Source organism: Thermobia domestica, chromosome 5, assembly GCF_964235325.1.
Source record: "Thermobia domestica chromosome 5, izTheDome1.hap1.1, whole genome shotgun sequence".
Taxonomy (NCBI): Eukaryota; Metazoa; Arthropoda; class Insecta; order Zygentoma; family Lepismatidae; genus Thermobia; species Thermobia domestica.
Genome location: NC_137458.1, coordinates 214326869 through 214340044, shown reverse-complemented (window position 1 = coordinate 214340044; position 13176 = coordinate 214326869). Strand labels below are relative to the sequence as shown.

Sequence of the window (13176 nt, the reverse complement as noted above, 5' to 3'; positions counted from 1 at the left end):
ACAGTGATATTTAAAAGAAAATGGAACGTATAGATTGTAACACTGGGGGTTCCGGTATTGGAAGCCAAGTTTGGTAACGATTGAAAATTACTAATAATTAAAGGAAAATTTCTGCTCGGGCTGCCAAATAGAATTACTGCGTGATATTATGAATAAGCAGATCTTACGTATTTGGGCGACGAAGAATATGAAACGTATTGTTTTCGGAATTCGATTCCTTATCTCTAATTTGCATATTTAATCTGAACTAGAATGAATAATTAAGGCACTCACGGATGAGCCTAATAGGCATCAGAGAAATGAATACCTGACCTTGTACTTGAAAAGTGAATGGTATTGATGAGCGACAACTCATCTGCCTATTACACAAATAAAAAAAATGAATGAGAGTTTGGAGAATTGAAGTTGACTCCACGGGGCTCGAACTTCAGTTCTCCAAGGTAAAGATACAGTTTTGCTAAGATGGTTAGGAATTAAAAAAAATGATATATATATATATATATATATATATATATGTATATATATATATATATATGTATATAACGAAAGATGACCTAATGTCTAATCGATCCTGTTTTCCCCACAACGGTGTCTCCAAGGCGCTAGGAAAACAGGTGCGTAGTTAATAGTTAAGTGATTTAAACATGCGGAGCAAAAATCTCACAAGCTGCAAAGCTGAAAGAAAGATTTTTCGCTAATGGCTTGTTCAGTTGGCTACACTGACTATCACTCTGTCACCGAAGTGTGTGGAGATAGCAAAAATAGTTAAAAAGCAACAAACAAGGAAAGTTTAATTTAAAGTTTTTTTTTAAAAAATGAGTTAATTTAGATAAAAATTTCTGATGGTCAATGTAACCGTATTTCAACTTTTTCAGTTCTTCTAGGTATGCTAATACCGGTTAAAGAAATAGGCATATCTTTGAAATAATAACCACATAAATGCTTTGGTTCTAACGTCAAATAGACTTTTAATAAGTTTAACGAGAAAGAAGGTTATATTTACAAAAATCAACAAGAAAGTTAATTTGGATTTACAAAAAAAAAAATGAATTAACTGACTTTACTGAAAATGAATCAGACTTTTGACTGTTTTGACCAAATAATATGATTTCTGTTAACACATTCTTAACTGTACAACGTAATATTCAAATTATTCAGTCTTGACTGTAAAATTTAGCAACAATCTATTTCTACTCAACTAAACTGACAATATTCGATTCTTTATAATTACCATGACGTAGTTATACAAACGAAAATTTCTATTAAACTGAATATTAATTAGCAAAATGAATTATTGTTTTTCCCCTAGGCATAAACGACTATTAAGTAATTCGCCCACAGTTACTACCTTTTTTTTATTTATAAAAGAAATGGAAATAAGTTTAAGAATCGGATTGCGGAATGAAAGAATTAATGGTTTAGGTTGCTTGCAAGACTCACTGGAGAGATAGTTTAGAAGCGATAGTATGCTTTTGAGAAAATTTAGTGCACTGTTTCTAATGAACTCTAATGAATTTTCAATATTAAAAGATTTGCATAAACAAAACATAGCTTTGTACACATACTATATCAGTTGGAAAATAATACCATTCACAGTAAAAATCGTTACACAACACTAACTACACAAATATTTCATATTCAAATGCACTACACAGAAATATATATATATAGTACTACCATTATTATAGTTTGGCCAATTGATCAAAATAATTATATTGTCGACACTTTTTTATTTTCTCACTGATTCCTTCTTTTGCGAATAAACGTTTCTCCATAGCTATGGACCCTATCTGCGTTCGTTGCTCAGATAGGTACCTCCGAAGGGATTTACTCGAGTATCTTAAATTGTTTACCTTATTTATGAGACTCTAACGATATTACGAGATAAGAGTATTTACACTTATTTGTCTGAAACTTACTCAACATAGCACGTCTTTGGAAGCTTTATATTGATTGTTTCTTTTAAGAATGAGTATAATAAAAATTGACAAGTTACAATAAAATCATATTAAGCCTGTTTACCGCTCTGACACATATTTCCCTAACACGACCTATACAAATGTTAAAATTTGAAAAACTAGACTTTGACGCTAAATCATAGTTTACTCAAAACAGAAATTACATTACATTCACACATCTTAAACGCGATTTATGTTTAAAAGAGAAATAATTCATACTTGATATAAATAAATATTGGATTGCATATAAATGATTATAATGACGGCTTCAAGGATCTAAATATTGACACATTACGATTACAAATAAATGCATGATTGAAGATCAAATCAATGTATACAAATTTCACTAGTAAAATAATCAAAAATTTTATGGTACTTATTCAAGAATGAAATTAACAGTTCCTATATCAGTGAATTAATTTTGGAAATGCAACCAAGGCATTAGGCTATATGTTTACTTCTTTTAAAAAGAATAAAAAAAATGCTCTAAATGTTTACGGACAGTTCCGTATGAATAAACAATGTCCCGAAGTTTCTAGGAAAAGGTGAGTATGGAGATCACGAATCACGGAAATATTGGCCATAGTCCTTCTTCAATAACGAAAATAACAGAATACTTTGTCCTACCTTAATAAGTCCTTCCGCTTATATTTCCACACTTCAGAAGAAAACTGCATTGTACTTAACTGACCGTCACAATGCTTCCTAATGTCCCTTCTCAGACCCCGCTGTCCTCTGGATTCAACTCCCGGAGAAGAGGTCCACGTTTGTCTGGAGCGTCTGGGTCTTCGTGTGGCAAGGCATCTGTTCCAAGTATCGGGGATCGAACCCGTGTCTCCGTCCTTCATCTCCATGTTGTTGAAATGCAACGATGCGTCACTTATCAAATCCATCTGCACTTAAATTTCACTCGCACAGTTTATATATATATCCGCCATACATCGCACTACTTTTCCTGTCTTTGCACTTTATGCGGGAAATCAACGTATATAGAATCACAGACTCACTTCAACATCACCATTTATGTAGCGTTACCGTAAGATGATAAGAATTATGTCTATCTGTCGATGTTTTAAATATTTGTATAAATAATCTTGTAACGACGAAGTTGCTGTGGATAACGCGTGATTTAAGTAACTGGCTGCTAACGGGTGTCTAGCTAGCCATTTTTCTGAAATTTAAACACTTAAATATATATATATATATATATGTACATATGAGTTGACGTACGCTTATGAATCGCGTGTTGGTGATGTTTTCACGATGAAGTGTCGACTTAGAGTAACCTCTCTTCCGTGTGGGCGTTCTCCCAGCTTTCTTTATTTTTTTTAAAAAAAAATAGACGCTTCATTCTTCTCTTTGTGAATTTTGAATTTCGGATTCTGATTCGCCGCTTTAAGTTCGTGACACCATTTCCCAAAAATCGGTTGATAATTTGGCTTGGGTCTCTAGCGTCTCTTCTGGGCTAGTACGTGATGTTAAAGAGTTTCATAAGCACTTGCGAAGATTGTAGATAAAAAATTTTGGTTCCTGTGTGTCTGTGACGTGATATTTGCGATATCGAGGTACTTAGGTAGTGCGACAGTATGGCTGGAGTAACAATAGCAAATTCCATTACCGTTTACTGGCGAGGTAGAAAAGTGGGTGGTCAATTAGTGCGGTTACCGTCTTATGTTTTTTTTTTCTTTCTGAAAAGCAGAGAAACTTCTTTACCTGGGACAAATGAAAGAGGTTGCTTGGTTGCTAAATGAAACAAAATAAAATTTTCCTTGACTTTTTAAAATAAATTGAATTTACATATAGATATGTTTAATTTGAATATATGAACAATTAATTGAGTGTGTGAGCGTAATTGTCACAATACCCCCCTCCCAAGATGTAGCAAGTGCTGCAACAGAGTGAAGCACGGCTGCATCTAAGGAGAAGTAACATTTGATAAATATAAAAGTTCAAATTCTGACAAAAAGTACAAGTACATGAAAATCCTAACCCTAATCTATGTTGAAGAAGACAATTTATAAATTTACCAAAAATCCGAACCCTAATGTTAGAATTTCGTGCAAGCCGAGAGAGATAATCTCAATCTAGATGAGAGGTCTCAGGTATTGAGTTGGTGGTCAGTTCAAGCTGCTGGACACAAGCTTATGAGGCATGTTTTAAATAATATGACCTTATTCTTAATTGTCTCTTGGAGTTCTTCTTTAATTTTCTCTGCGCGGTATACGACTTCTTTTATTTCTTCCGAAGTGCTGGCTGCCCTAGGTAACAAAACAACAAAACAACAATATTATATAATTCTCAGCGTCTTGTATCATCGGGAAAGAGAGCATTGGTTACAGAGGGTGGCATGGAGCTTCAATTCCTCCATGTGCGAGGGCAAAGCCACTGCTCGCACTTTTGCTTTTATTCTTCGGCCATGATTCAGCTTCAGTACCATAACTTTAAAATATAAGGAGAGTAAAATGAGTAAGGCAAAGTTCCATGTCGCGAACATCCAATTGTGGGAACTTGCAAACATCTTGGTGGAATTGTCATCTGCTCGCAGCTCGTAGCTCACTATTCTTTGGCTCGGCGCGTTTTCGCAGGTATCATCACCAAGGCGAAGGGGTGCGTTGAGTCTCTGCTCTAAACGCAAAACTCCACTTCAGAGAGCTCAAATCGGGAATCCATCTCTACCGATTGCTCCGTATACAGGCACTTCTTCGTGCATAACAAAAATTACATCTCCTGGGCCGGTTTCAATGCTGGGTGGCGCACATTCGTGAACATCTTTTTCCAATCTTCCTCTGTAATTTTGATTGCCTCACATCCGATATCTGAAATAAAGTCAAAACAAATGCTGGTAAACAAATTCATTTCTGGGCATTATGCTTCCATATAGTACATCTTCTTATTATTTGTATTTATCTTCTAGGATTAGCCGCTTGGATAAGAGATGCAGGTACACTCAACTGAGCTATGCCATAAACAAAATTCTCTTATATTTCTTTCATCAGTTTCCTGCTAAGTTTTCTTTCTTCGCGCTAGTACTTTATCCTTGACTTATACTTTTCTTGCAGTATCTTCTTGCAATTTTTCTTTACTTCTTGCCTACAATCATTCTATTTCTGTGCTTCCATTAGTTTTCATGCCATTGTGTATCTTAGTCTGTTTTCCAGCAAGCTGTCACGTAACCTCGACTCGACCCTGGACCGTTGGAGTCAATTTTTAGTATGCAACTGTCATGGCCGGGTGAATGGTGACAATGCCGATACCATTCTTGTCATTTTCCAGGCTTTCCTTGGTACAATGTGAGTACTGCCAATTGTCATTGCTCATTTCCTGAGTGCTCACCACTTTCCTATTGGCAATCAATGTATCCTGTTGGCCACTTTTACATTCTGCTTCTGACTTGTGGTCTTCTTCTCTGGTGCCTTCATCATGAAAATAACTTCTTGGCGGATTTGCTTCGTTCTGCCAGTTATCGTCACTTATCTCCTGTGTCTCTACTGCTCTGGCCTGACTGTGTATAACTTGCCGGTCACATGGACTTCTCTGGCCGTTGTAAGTTCTCCATGAATCTGGGTCCTCGAACTCAAGTACTCCTTTTCCTTCTTCATTTCTGGAGTCTTCTGCCCATTTTCTCCGTGTCTTCGGGTGATTATTCCTCCTGACATAGTTATGGCTGCGTTGCCATCCAGCACGTTTGTCGTGGAAACCTTTCATTCTTGTATTTTTGTTTCGTCTTGGTTGTATTCTTGTCCTCCCAGGGATCATTCTTCCACGCAGTTTACGTTTGCTCTTGAATTTTGGAGCGTCCACAGCGTTGGAAACACTTGTACTTATCTCTACAGGTGTGGGGGTCTGTTTGACCTCCTGGTGTGTATCCTGCACAATTGCTTCTGATGGAAGTTCCTCTAGTACTTCCGTGTTTGACTTCTCGTGTTCGTCCAGCCTCCTGGCTTGCTCCTGTCGTTTCCTCGAGAGGTATTCTGCCAAATGGTCTTGTTTTTCCATGAACTTGTCAAGTTTTCTATCTAGTTCTTCTATTTTCTTCCTCTGTGCTTCTCGAAATTCTTCGATTTTCTTGTTTTGTTCTTCTATATTCTTCCTCTGTTCTTCTCTAAATTCTTCGTTTTTCTTCCTCTGTTCTTCTCTAAATTCTTCGTTTTTCTTGTTTTCTTCTTTTAGTTGTCTCATGAACTCATGTAATGCTGATAGAAGAGATTCCTGAAAATCGCCATTAGTGCTGTTCGGCCTGTGATGCTGTTGAATGTTGTCTCTACTTCCTTGAGTGACATCATTTTCCATAACTGGACTTGTATTCCTCTGGTCACCACATTCAGGACAATTTCGAGCCTCATCCGTGGGATCCAAATCCTGTTCCCATAGGTCACGTCCACACGTGCGACAACGTTGTGCTTCTTCCATGGCAGACATCCTGTTTCTTGGTCGTTGCCTCAAGGTAGATGGCCTCAACTGTGGCATCTGCAAGTAGACTTAAATAACTGGATTGTCAGAATAATTCTTATTAAAATTTGTCTAAAATGAATTCTAATTGTCTGACCTATGCTGTCAATCACTCTAAATTTCGTACTCTAAGTTCACCTTAATACGCAAAAAAAATTACTATTTCATCAATGTAGCATGCCAAGCTACTTTATCACCACACGTTTTCCACAACAACTTAGTTCATTCTTGTCTTTTTTTTTTTTTTTTTTGTTCACATGTATATTTATGTGTGTGTACAAATAGTGTATTAATTAACAGATAACATGTCTAAAACACAATAATATGTAAGTAATAAAATGCATGTGTAAATAAAAGTATTAAATCTGACCTATTCTAAACCTATATCTATATATGAATATATAATTATATTAATACTAATGTTATTCACTAGAAACAAACTTAGCTAAATTTATGCATCAATATGCCAAGAATTTGCATGTTCACTTATATTAGTCGCTTACCTGGTGCATTACCTTTTTGTTTTCTTCTTTCCTTCTTTTCTTCTCTTTTTTTTTAAACAAACAAAATGGTGTATCTCCTTTCTCTTCCAATCAAACAAACCAATAAACAAACATGAGGTAAGAACAATTATTATTATTATTATTATTATTTACGCATGTGCTGAAATGAAATAAAATTGGTTGCGAGGGGGAGTAGAACGCTTAATCGTTCCCTACGGGTAATCTCGAAATAATGACTCTTTGAATACAAAGTTACCTAATTTCCTATCACGCTTCCCATTCTTAATTTTAGTATTACGTAATAGACTTGATTACTGTTTTCGTTCGCTGTTCGAAATTTACTATGTATGCTTCTCCAAACTAAATTTCCTACTTTTTTTTTTTTAACGCTTACTACGCTTTTCGGTCCTGAAATAAAATTAACTACGCATGTTGGTCCTTCAAATAAGATTAACTACGCATTCGGGTCCCTGTTCGGGAAGCCATTTCTTGTAACACTGGGGGTTCCGGTATTGGAAGCCAAGTTTGGTAACGATTGAAAATTACTAATAATTAAAGGAAAATTTCTGCTCGGGCTGCCAAATAGAATTACTGCGTGATATTATGAATAAGCAGATCTTACGTATTTGGGCGACGAAGAATATGAAACGTATTGTTTTCGGAATTCGATTCCTTATCTCTAATTTGCATATTTAATCTGAACTAGAATGAATAATTAAGGCACTCACGGATGAGCCTAATAGGCATCAGAGAAATGAATACCTGACCTTGTACTTGAAAAGTGAATGGTATTGATGAGCGACAACTCATCTGCCTATTACACAAATAAAAAAAATGAATGAGAGTTTGGAGAATTGAAGTTGACTCCACGGGGCTCGAACTTCAGTTCTCCAAGGTAAAGATACAGTTTTGCTAAGATGGTTAGGAATTAAAAAAAATGATATATATATATATATATATATATATGTATATATATATATATATATGTATATAACGAAAGATGACCTAATGTCTAATCGATCCTGTTTTCCCCACAACGGTGTCTCCAAGGCGCTAGGAAAACAGGTGCGTAGTTAATAGTTAAGTGATTTAAACATGCGGAGCAAAAATCTCACAAGCTGCAAAGCTGAAAGAAAGATTTTTCGCTAATGGCTTGTTCAGTTGGCTACACTGACTATCACTCTGTCACCGAAGTGTGTGGAGATAGCAAAAATAGTTAAAAAGCAACAAACAAGGAAAGTTTAATTTAAAGTTTTTTTTTAAAAAATGAGTTAATTTAGATAAAAATTTCTGATGGTCAATGTAACCGTATTTCAACTTTTTCAGTTCTTCTAGGTATGCTAATACCGGTTAAAGAAATAGGCATATCTTTGAAATAATAACCACATAAATGCTTTGGTTCTAACGTCAAATAGACTTTTAATAAGTTTAACGAGAAAGAAGGTTATATTTACAAAAATCAACAAGAAAGTTAATTTGGATTTACAAAAAAAAAAAATGAATTAATTGACTTTACTGAAAATGAATCAGACTTTTGACTGTTTTGACCAAATAATATGATTTCTGTTAACACATTCTTCACTGTACAACGTAATATTCAAATTATTCAATCTTGACTGTAAAATTTAGCAACAATCTATTTCTACTCAACTAAACTGACAATATTCGATTCTTTATAATTACCATGACGTAGTTATACAAACGAAAATTTCTATTAAACTGAATATTAATTAGCAAAATGAATTATTGTTTTTCCCCTAGGCATAAACGACTATTAAGTAATTCGCCCACAGTTACTACCTTTTTTTTATTTATAAAAGAAATGGAAATAAGTTTAAGAATCGGATTGCGGAATGAAAGAATTAATGGTTTAGGTTGCTTGCAAGACTCACTGGAGAGATAGTTTAGAAGCGATAGTATGCTTTTGAGAAAATTTAGTGCACTGTTTCTAATGAACTCTAATGAATTTTCAATATTAAAAGATTTGCATAAACAAAACATAGCTTTGTACACATACTATATCAGTTGGAAAATAATACCATTCACAGTAAAAATCGTTACACAACACTAACTACACAAATATTTCATATTCAAATGCACTACACAGAAATATATATATATAGTACTACCATTATTATAGTTTGGCCAATTGATCAAAATAATTATATTGTCGACACTTTTTTATTTTCTCACTGATTCCTTCTTTTGCGAATAAACGTTTCTCCATAGCTATGGACCCTATCTGCGTTCGTTGCTCAGATAGGTACCTCCGAAGGGATTTACTCGAGTATCTTAAATTGTTTACCTTATTTATGAGACTCTAACGATATTACGAGATAAGAGTATTTACACTTATTTGTCTGAAACTTACTCAACATAGCACGTCTTTGGAAGCTTTATATTGATTGTTTCTTTTAAGAATGAGTATAATAAAAATTGACAAGTTACAATAAAATCATATTAAGCCTGTTTACCGCTCTGACACATATTTCCCTAACACGACCTATACAAATGTTAAAATTTGAAAAACTAGACTTTGACGCTAAATCATAGTTTACTCAAAACAGAAATTACATTACATTCACACATCTTAAACGCGATTTATGTTTAAAAGAGAAATAATCCATACTTGATATAAATAAATATTGGATTGCATATAAATGATTATAATGACGGCTTCAAGGATCTAAATATTGACACATTACGATTACAAATAAATGCATGATTGAAGATCAAATCAATGTATACAAATTTCACTAGTAAAATAATCAAAAATTTTATGGTACTTATTCAAGAATGAAATTAACAGTTCCTATATCAGTGAATTAATTTTGGAAATGCAACCAAGGCATTAGGCTATATGTTTACTTCTTTTAAAAAGAATAAAAAAAAATGCTCTAAATGTTTACGGACAGTTCCGTATGAATAAACAATGTCCCGAAGTTTCTAGGAAAAGGTGAGTATGGAGATCACGAATCACGGAAATATTGGCCATAGTCCTTCTTCAATAACGAAAATAACAGAATACTTTGTCCTACCTTAATAAGTCCTTCCGCTTATATTTCCACACTTCAGAAGAAAACTGCATTGTACTTAACTGACCGTCACAATGCTTCCTAATGTCCCTTCTCAGACCCCGCTGTCCTCTGGATTCAACTCCCGGAGAAGAGGTCCACGTTTGTCTGGAGCGTCTGGGTCTTCGTGTGGCAAGGCATCTGTTCCAAGTATCGGGGATCGAACCCGTGTCTCCGTCCTTCATCTCCATGTTGTTGAAATGCAACGATGCGTCACTTATCAAATCCATCTGCACTTAAATTTCACTCGCACAGTTTATATATATATCCGCCATACATCGCACTACTTTTCCTGTCTTTGCACTTTATGCGGGAAATCAACGTATATAGAATCACAGACTCACTTCAACATCACCATTTATGTAGCGTTACCGTAAGATGATAAGAATTATGTCTATCTGTCGATGTTTTAAATATTTGTATAAATAATCTTGTAACGACGAAGTTGCTGTGGATAACGCGTGATTTAAGTAACTGGCTGCTAACGGGTGTCTAGCTAGCCATTTTTCTGAAATTTAAACACTTAAATATATATATATATATATATATGTACATATGAGTTGACGTACGCTTATGAATCGCGTGTTGGTGATGTTTTCACGATGAAGTGTCGACTTAGAGTAACCTCTCTTCCGTGTGGGCGTTCTCCCAGCTTTCTTTATTTTTTTTTTTTTAAAAAATAGACGCTTCATTCTTCTCTTTGTGAATTTTGAATTTCGGATTCTGATTCGCCGCTTTAAGTTCGTGACACCATTTCCCAAAAATCGGTTGATAATTTGGCTTGGGTCTCTAGCGTCTCTTCTGGGCTAGTACGTGATGTTAAAGAGTTTCATAAGCACTTGCGAAGATTGTAGATAAAAAATTTTGGTTCCTGTGTGTCTGTGACGTGATATTTGCGATATCGAGGTACTTAGGTAGTGCGACAGTATGGCTGGAGTAACAATAGCAAATTCCATTACCGTTTACTGGCGAGGTAGAAAAGTGGGTGGTCAATTAGTGCGGTTACCGTCTTATGTTTTTTTTTTTTTCTTTCTGAAAAGCAGAGAAACTTCTTTACCTGGGACAAATGAAAGAGGTTGCTTGGTTGCTAAATGAAACAAAATAAAATTTTCCTTGACTTTTTAAAATAAATTGAATTTACATATAGATATGTTTTAATTTGAATATATGAACAATTAATTGAGTGTGTGAGCGTAATTGTCACAAGATGTCCCGAAAAATATTCTCGGGACACCAGGGCAGATAGCGAAGTACCAGGAGCTACTATACTGTGTATTGTCATCTTGAAAATGTCACGTTATATAAAAAAGAGTTTGATGAGGACGTAGTTCGGTATTAGTTTCATCTTAATGTGATATGTAACGTGGTTATCGTACAACATAAATTTTTGGGTTTACAAGAAAATTCTCGAAAACCAGGCATGAGGATTCACACTCACCCGAATCATTTTCTTGAGCTCAATAACCTTCATTGGTAGTATTTATATCTCATCTGTAAACAAGTTGTTTTCCCGTTAAACGCTAATAGTATCGTAGATTTTGAAATCAAAATACAAAATTATCCTATAAACAGTTGTGAGAATAATCTTTTTTAGAGATTTGGATGGCCAGATTTTTTTTTTTTTTAACTAACACGTGCAAGACTATTCGCCTGTAATGATCAAAGTACACCTATTATAAATAGTGCTAAGCGTTTATATATATATAGTGGCGGATCCAGACAATGATCAAGGTATGGGCTAAACCATAGTTTGCAGTTTTATCCATTGTAAAGCAGAATTGAAGCCCATTTTATCCAGTGTATACCTGAGTGTCAAGAGGGCTTATAGCCCCCCCTTGGATCCGCCACTATACATTCTATTAACGTTAAAAAAAATTGAAAACGTTAAAGATATTGAGTACGCATGTCATCATGTTTCTCAGATTCTTTTCACATGAGGACCACTTTTAATAGTCAGAATGTTCTGCCGACCACAATACTGTTGTCTCTTCGAAATTAAATGTATATACATAATGTATATTCAGAGTGTTAATGCTGTAAATAGTTATTCATCACATCAAAATAAGAAGACAAATTCACATGGACCTCGTGGGAAAGTGCATAATTTCAGAGCTAGGGCCGCCCAAAAGATTTGAAAATATAAATTATAACATGTGTTATTTCGACCATGAGGAAACGTAGAATGTTGGTCGATATCAGCATAAAGGAAGTCACACATACGCCATCCAGAAATGCATACTTCAACAATGTTCAGTGAATACGCAAGGAATTTCCCGCAGAATATGATTCCTAGATGTGCGCCCAACAGAGTTCTCAGATATTCTCGACCTTCAACGTGGATTCAAAGTATTCCAAAAGTATGCCATGACATCAGTGAATATGGAATACGTCGGCAAGAAGTCGAAAGGTTAGGGACTGTCATGTTCACAGTTCCTCGTATTCAGAATGTAATACTAATCTTTTGAGTATATGTTAATACCAGTATACTTATACTTTTATAGTAGTATTACTTAAATTTCCCTTAATTTTATGTTGGTATTAAGAGAAGAAAAATACATGATAGTTTCTTTTAATAATTGGAGGCTATCAAGAATGTTCTATAGAGCCAATAGGGTGATAAATTTCATAAAATATAAGTCCTGGAGAAGAAGTGCTTGCTCATGCAATTTCCAAACCCTATTTGAGAGTCTCAAATATAATGTGATAAGAAATTCATTGAATTTCGATTTTTAGGGGCGAGAAGGATTATGCTTAATCTAAGAAAACTTTAAGAGGCCCTAACACGGCAGAATTAAAATACCTCTAATTTTACAGTAATTATGTGATATCTTCAAATAGATAAAAGATAATCGAAATTTGGAACAAGAGCGCCCTGACAATATTATTTTACTTGAGATACCGTTATCACGTCTCACATATCTGCTTTCGATTTCCAGCCATTTAGAAAATCGGCGTTTATTTTAGCGTTTCTAAATGGCTGCAAACGGAAAACTAGTAGTTGACTCGTGATAACGCTGCCTCATGCAAAATAATATTGTCTAGGGCGGTCTTGTTCCACATTTTGATTATTTTTTTTTATCTATTTGAAGATATGACATAATTACTGTAAAATTAGCAGTATTTTAATTTCGCAGTGATGAGGCCTCTTAAGGGTAGATCTCGAGTGCCACTTGCGGTCTGCAGTCTGCAGTT

At 34.8% G+C, this 13176-nt stretch overlaps 1 protein-coding gene across 5 annotated transcripts in view; it reads left to right on the top strand.

The window, feature by feature from the left end:
- The window catches only part of Pde11 (Phosphodiesterase 11), a 959005-nt gene that overhangs the window by 429755 nt on the left and 516074 nt on the right, over positions 1-13176 (top strand). The window lies entirely within an intron of this gene.